Source organism: Pan troglodytes, chromosome 2, assembly GCF_028858775.2.
Source record: "Pan troglodytes isolate AG18354 chromosome 2, NHGRI_mPanTro3-v2.0_pri, whole genome shotgun sequence".
NCBI lineage: Eukaryota > Metazoa > Chordata > Mammalia > Primates > Hominidae > Pan > Pan troglodytes.
This window is the reverse complement of record NC_086015.1, coordinates 31,606,850-31,612,405: the sequence shown is the minus strand read 5'-3', so window position 1 is coordinate 31,612,405 and position 5,556 is coordinate 31,606,850. Positions and strand designations below refer to the sequence as shown.

At 43.0% G+C, this 5,556-nt stretch overlaps 1 pseudogene; it reads right to left on the bottom strand.

Annotated features, from left to right (window-relative positions):
* Positions 1–2,850: 2,850 nt before the first annotated feature.
* LOC460237 (tropomyosin 4 pseudogene) lies at positions 2,851–5,315 on the bottom strand (annotated as a pseudogene).
* Between the last annotated feature and the right edge of the window lie 241 nt (positions 5,316–5,556).

Sequence of the window (5,556 nt, the reverse complement as noted above, 5' to 3'; positions counted from 1 at the left end):
ATCACACATTATGAAAAACAATGCATGCAACTTTCATCATCCCCTAGCTGTCGCGAACTATAGACAGAAAAGAACTTCATTCTCTCCTATTTTTCCAGGGAGAAAAAGATTCACAGAACATTGTTTTCCTTGGTTCAAATTTGAAGTTCTAACTTGAAGTAGCTAGGTGCTGGAGAGAGGTTAAGAGGCTGGATTGTGTGTTCATTGGTGCTTTATCCCCCTGTAGCTGGGAGAGAGAGGACAAGAAGTAGTACGGTGTCAACATGGTGAAAGAAAATGAGAAGATGAAAAACCGAATGAGGTATTCAATTATACTAATGTTGGCAAATATCTCTGAGGCTGGTATCATGTAGACAAAACATCTGGATAAGTCAATGAAACTGTCAGACCTTAGACAATAGCTGGTACATGAATGCCGTGAGAGTAGTGTTTCCACTTATAGATGGAATGCCTTTCTTCTTCTTTCTTAATTCTTTCAATTGACAAAAGAACACAGCATCACTTGAGTTAGTACTCCTGCATGATAAATAGGACACCCATGGAGGTTGTTCTATCCCTTTTATAACCTCAAGGTGCCAGACCATTTTCACTAGTTCCCTGAATTACGTAAAAAACTTAGAGCCCATGTGTAACCCTCACGCTGTCTAATTTTAACTGAATAGGTTACACAACACTGAGAAAGCTGGCACCTTGTGTGCTATGGCACTAATCATTAGCAATGTTTGGCCGGATGCAGTGGCTCATGCCTGTAATCCCAGCATTTTGGGAGGCCAAGGCGGGCAGATCACTTGATGTCAGGAGTTCAAGACCAGCCTGGCCAACATGGTGAAACCCCGTCTCTACTAAAAATACAAAAATTTTCTGGGCATTGTGGCACACACCTGTAATTCCAGCCACTCGGGGGGCTGGGGCAGGAAAATCACTTGAACCGGGGAGGCGGAGGTTGCAGCAAGCCACTGCACTCCAGCCTCAGCAACAAGACTCTATCTCAAAAATAATAATAATTAGTAATGTTCAAGGTCACAAAACAAATGCATAGAAAGGAAACATTGATTAAATAATGAAGAGAGAAATGAATATAAGTACAGCCTGCGTTTAACTTCTCAGGCAGAAAAAAACAATTTTGTTGTTTTTAAATGCATAAATATAATGCTAATGGGTACAGCAAACTTAGCAAACAAAACTAAACATGTCATTTGACCATGGATCTAGGCCTTAATGAATAGGCATGATTTTTAATTAGTCTATCAATTATCTGTAGATAAATGAGTATTGGACGTTACTTGTATTCTTTAAGTCTCCCAAATTTGTATTCTTGGACTCATCTTTGTGTCATCTCCATCTCCAAAAATGTCAGAATACCAAGGCCTGCTAATTGTTACCGTGATCTTCCTTGCCAATCTACTCTTCCCTCCTCAGCCTCTCAGCTAACACCCTAGCCCAGTGCTTCTCATATTTTAATTATATTGACAAATCTCCTGGGGATTTTGCTAAAATATATATTCTGGTGCCAATCCTGTTGGTCCAGGGATGACAGTTTGAGTAGCAAGGCCCCAGCCTAGTTTTTCAAGAACAATCTCCTCCCCACCCTGCTCTCAATTCTAACCTCCCTTTTGGCCCTTCAGGTGAGTTCCAGCCCTTCTTCTATCCCACTGGTTACAAGATAAATGTTTTCTTTCTTCTTTTTTTTTTTTTGAGACGAGGTCTCTGTCACTAGGCTGGAGTGCAGTGCTGCGATCTCGGCTCACTGCAACCTCCGCCTCCCGGGTTCAAGCGATTCTCCTTCCTCGGCCCCCCAAATAGATGGGACTACAGGTGTGCGCCACCCAGTTAATCTTTGTATTTTTAGTATTTTTGTATTTTTAATAATTTTTAGTTAATTTTTGTATTTTTAGTATTTTTGTATTTTTAATAATTTTTAGTTAATTTTTGTATTTTTCGTATTTTTGTATTTTTAATAATTTTTAGTTAATTTTTGTATTTTTAGTATTTTTGTATTTTTAATAATTTTTAGTTAACTTTTGTATTTTTAGTATTTTTGTATTTTTAATAATTTTTAGTTAACTTTTGTATTTTTAGTATTTTTGTATTTTTAATAATTTTTAGTTAACTTTTGTATTTTTAGTATTTTTGTATTTTTAATAATTTTTAGTTAACTTTTGTATTTTTAGTATTTTTGTATTTTTAATAATTTTTAGTTAATTTTTGTATTTTTAGTATTTTTGTATTTTTAATAATTTTTAGTTAATGTTTGTATTTTTAGTAATTTTTTGTATTTTAGTAGAGACAGGGTTTCACCATGTTGGCCAGGATGGTCTCGATCTCCTGACCTAGTGATCCACCCGCCTTGGCCTCCCAAAGTGCTGGGATCACAGGTGTGAGCCACCATGCCTGGCCACAGATAAATGTTTTCTAAGTACTCTTCTGATTGTTTTAGAAGGGATCCACGTCCACTTAGAGGCACACAGGCTCAAGGCACTCCAAGGGTTTAGTAGGGAAGCATTGACTAGTTGACTCTGCTGGAAAAGGTCTACCAAAAAAGCAAACCTGGCAAACCTTCTCCCAAATTCCCCATTCTCTGTGCAGTCTTTTTTTAGTCATGATCTGTGCTGCCAATATGATACCAGTCCCAAGGGATTCTCTCTCTGCTGCCACTTTAAAACCCTCATCTGGAAATGGTCAAAAGCCCCTTTTCTTGGTTATACTTAGCCCAGAAAGGAGGAGAAAAAGAGAGAGTAGTGATAGAAATTCTTAAAGACATTATGGGAATCAGAGCCAAGTATCTGATCTGAAGGCAATACACTCCAGCCCCAAAGCCTAGTATCATCTTCTTTTTTTTTTTTTTTGTAGTTTATGTAAAAATTTATTTGACCAAAATGTAGAAAAAGTGATACTATTACATATGATACAGTTGCAAGAATCTAAAGTAAAGTGTGGATTTTATTCCATTGCACAATTTGCTAGTGTATTTCCTGGGTAGTGTGGTGCTGAATAAATAGGAGTGGGGTGGTGAGGTGGGGTGGGTAAGGGATTCAGATAAGCCAGAAGCAGGGTGATTTTTAGTCGGAATTGTAAACTTTAGTCGGCCCCCACACACTGCTGGGGAATGTGGAATGTTCCAGCTCTGAGATGTTAACTGAGAAAAGAGAAGTCAAACAAAGCTGACACGTGCAGCCCTGTCTACGGAATCCTTCATTATCCAGTTTAATCAGGAGTTTCTTGGTCTTTTATTAACTTGGTCCCAAAGAAGGAATTCAAGTCCTAGATAAGTAAATCTTCAATTTGCTATTCCCTGAAGTATGGAAATGAAGTCGGGCCAATTTTTAATCTCTGCTGCCAGAGAGGCCCTTTCTGCTAATAGATAAAAACTCTTTTGCTCAACTTAGTAATGACTTGTAGTCTTCTGGATATGGCTGATCTGAATTGGACTGAACTCCACCATATTCCTGCTGAGTGGGTCATTACTGGAATGAGACATTTGCTCTTCAGAGAACAACTTTATTTTAATTTTCCTTGAGATTGAGCCTCACTCTGTCGACCAGGCTGGAGTGCAGTGGTGCGATCTCGGCTCCCTGCAATCTCCACTTCCTGGGTTCATGCGATCCTCCTGCCTCAGCCTCCCGAGTAGCTGGGACTACAGGCAGGCGTCACCATAATTTTTGTATTTTTAGTAGAGGCATGGTTTCGCCATGTTGGCTGGGCTGGTCTCGAACTCCTGACCTCAAGTGATCTGTCCTGTTGGCTGGGCTGGTCTGGAACTCCTGACCTCAAGTGATCTGTCCTGGCCTCCCAAAGTGTTGGGATTACAGGAGAAAGCCACTGTGCCCGGCCAGAGAACAACTTTAGAATGAAGGAAATATGCAAAAGAACATCACATCAAGGATCTATTAATTACCATCTATTAATTACTATATGTGGGTAATTATGACTATTTCCCAAGCATTCTACGTTGACTGCTTGAGAGGATGTTTGTCCTGCATGGTGGAGAGTGGAGAAGGGCCAGGATTCTTAGGTTAATCTATCTGTGGGTTATGATTTCCCACAATAGCCACCCCCGGCCCCCACCAGCCCTTATATTGGCTCTGGATGGAAAATCTCTACCCATGTGATGGTCCCTGGTCTCTCCTATAGTTTGACCAACAGTTGACCCAAAAGGTTATGGTCTTCAGCGTTTTAATTATATCCACGACTAGATACTGGGGTCTGTGTTCTTCAAAGTGTGGGGCTGCCTATTCTCCCAGGAACCAAATGGCCTCTGTCTTATGAAACTATGCTTACTAGGAAATACCCTGCCTACCTTAGGAATAAATGCAACTTAAGGAAAAAATAAGAGAGCTGAAAAAGTTGGTGCCATTTGACAAAAAAAGGGAAGGCATGAGATTTAACTCGTGCTCAAAGCTTCTCCAATACAAAATATTTGGTCATGTATTCATAATTTGCTTGACATTTCCAGCAAAGCGAAGATGGCAATAACAAAAGGAACTTCTTACAAGAGAAGAGAAAGACCCACGGAGCTCCGGAGTTTCTGTTGGAACAAGACTCTTCTGTTTTGCTTATATACAGTTAAGTTTGTTTAGTGTCTGATCCAGTGTCTGATGTAAGCCCACGTTCTCTTCTTTGGCCTGGGCAAGTTTCTCTTCCAGGTCATCAATTGTCTTTTCCAGTTTTGCAACCGTTCTCTCCGCAAATTCAGCACGGGTCTCAGCCTCTTTCAGTTTGTCACACAGAAGTTTAATTTCTTCTTCACATTTGTCCTCCTTTTCAGAATACTTTTCAGATGCAGCCTCCAGAGATTTCAGATTGTTAGTAACATTCTTGAGTTCTTCTTCAAGGTCACCACATTTTAGTTCAGACACCTCCACACGCTCCTCTGCCCTCTGCAGCTCACCCTCCAGGATGACCAGCTTACGAGCTACCTCCTCGTATTTGCGGTCAGCCTCTTGCGCAATGTGCTTGGCCTCTTTGAGCTGCATCTCCTGAATTTCCATCTTCTCCTCATCCCTCATGGCCCGGTTTTCTATCACCTTCATTCCTCTCTCACTCTCATCTGCAGCTTTTTCTGCCTCCTCCAGCTTCTGCAGGGCCGTGGCCAGTCGTTCCTGAGCCCTGTCCAACTTCTTCTCAACGAGCTGGATGCGTCGGTTGAGGGCGGCCACATCACCTTCAGCTTTCTTGTGCCGCTCGCGCTCGCTGTCCAGCTCCCGCTGCAGGCCCTGCGCGCGGTCTTCTGCCTCGTCCGCCTGCTGCTGCAGGGCCTGGATCTGGCGTTTCACCGCCTCCAGGTAGTTGAGGCCGGCCATGGCGCGGAGGCGCGGAGGCGCGGAGGCGCGGAGGCGCGGAGGCGCGGAGGCGCGGAGGCGCACGGGCAGCGGCGGACACTCGGCTGGGCTCGGCTCCGGCGAGAGCTGCACGGCCGTGCCCCGGCTCCCCAAACCTTTGCCTGAGCGGGGGTCGCCCCCGCCTCTCCCCGCCCCCTGGGCCGGCTGCCGTTGGGGCGATGAAGTCACCTGGCCAGACCGCCAACGTCAGCACCGCTGGGGGCTATCATTTTCTTAG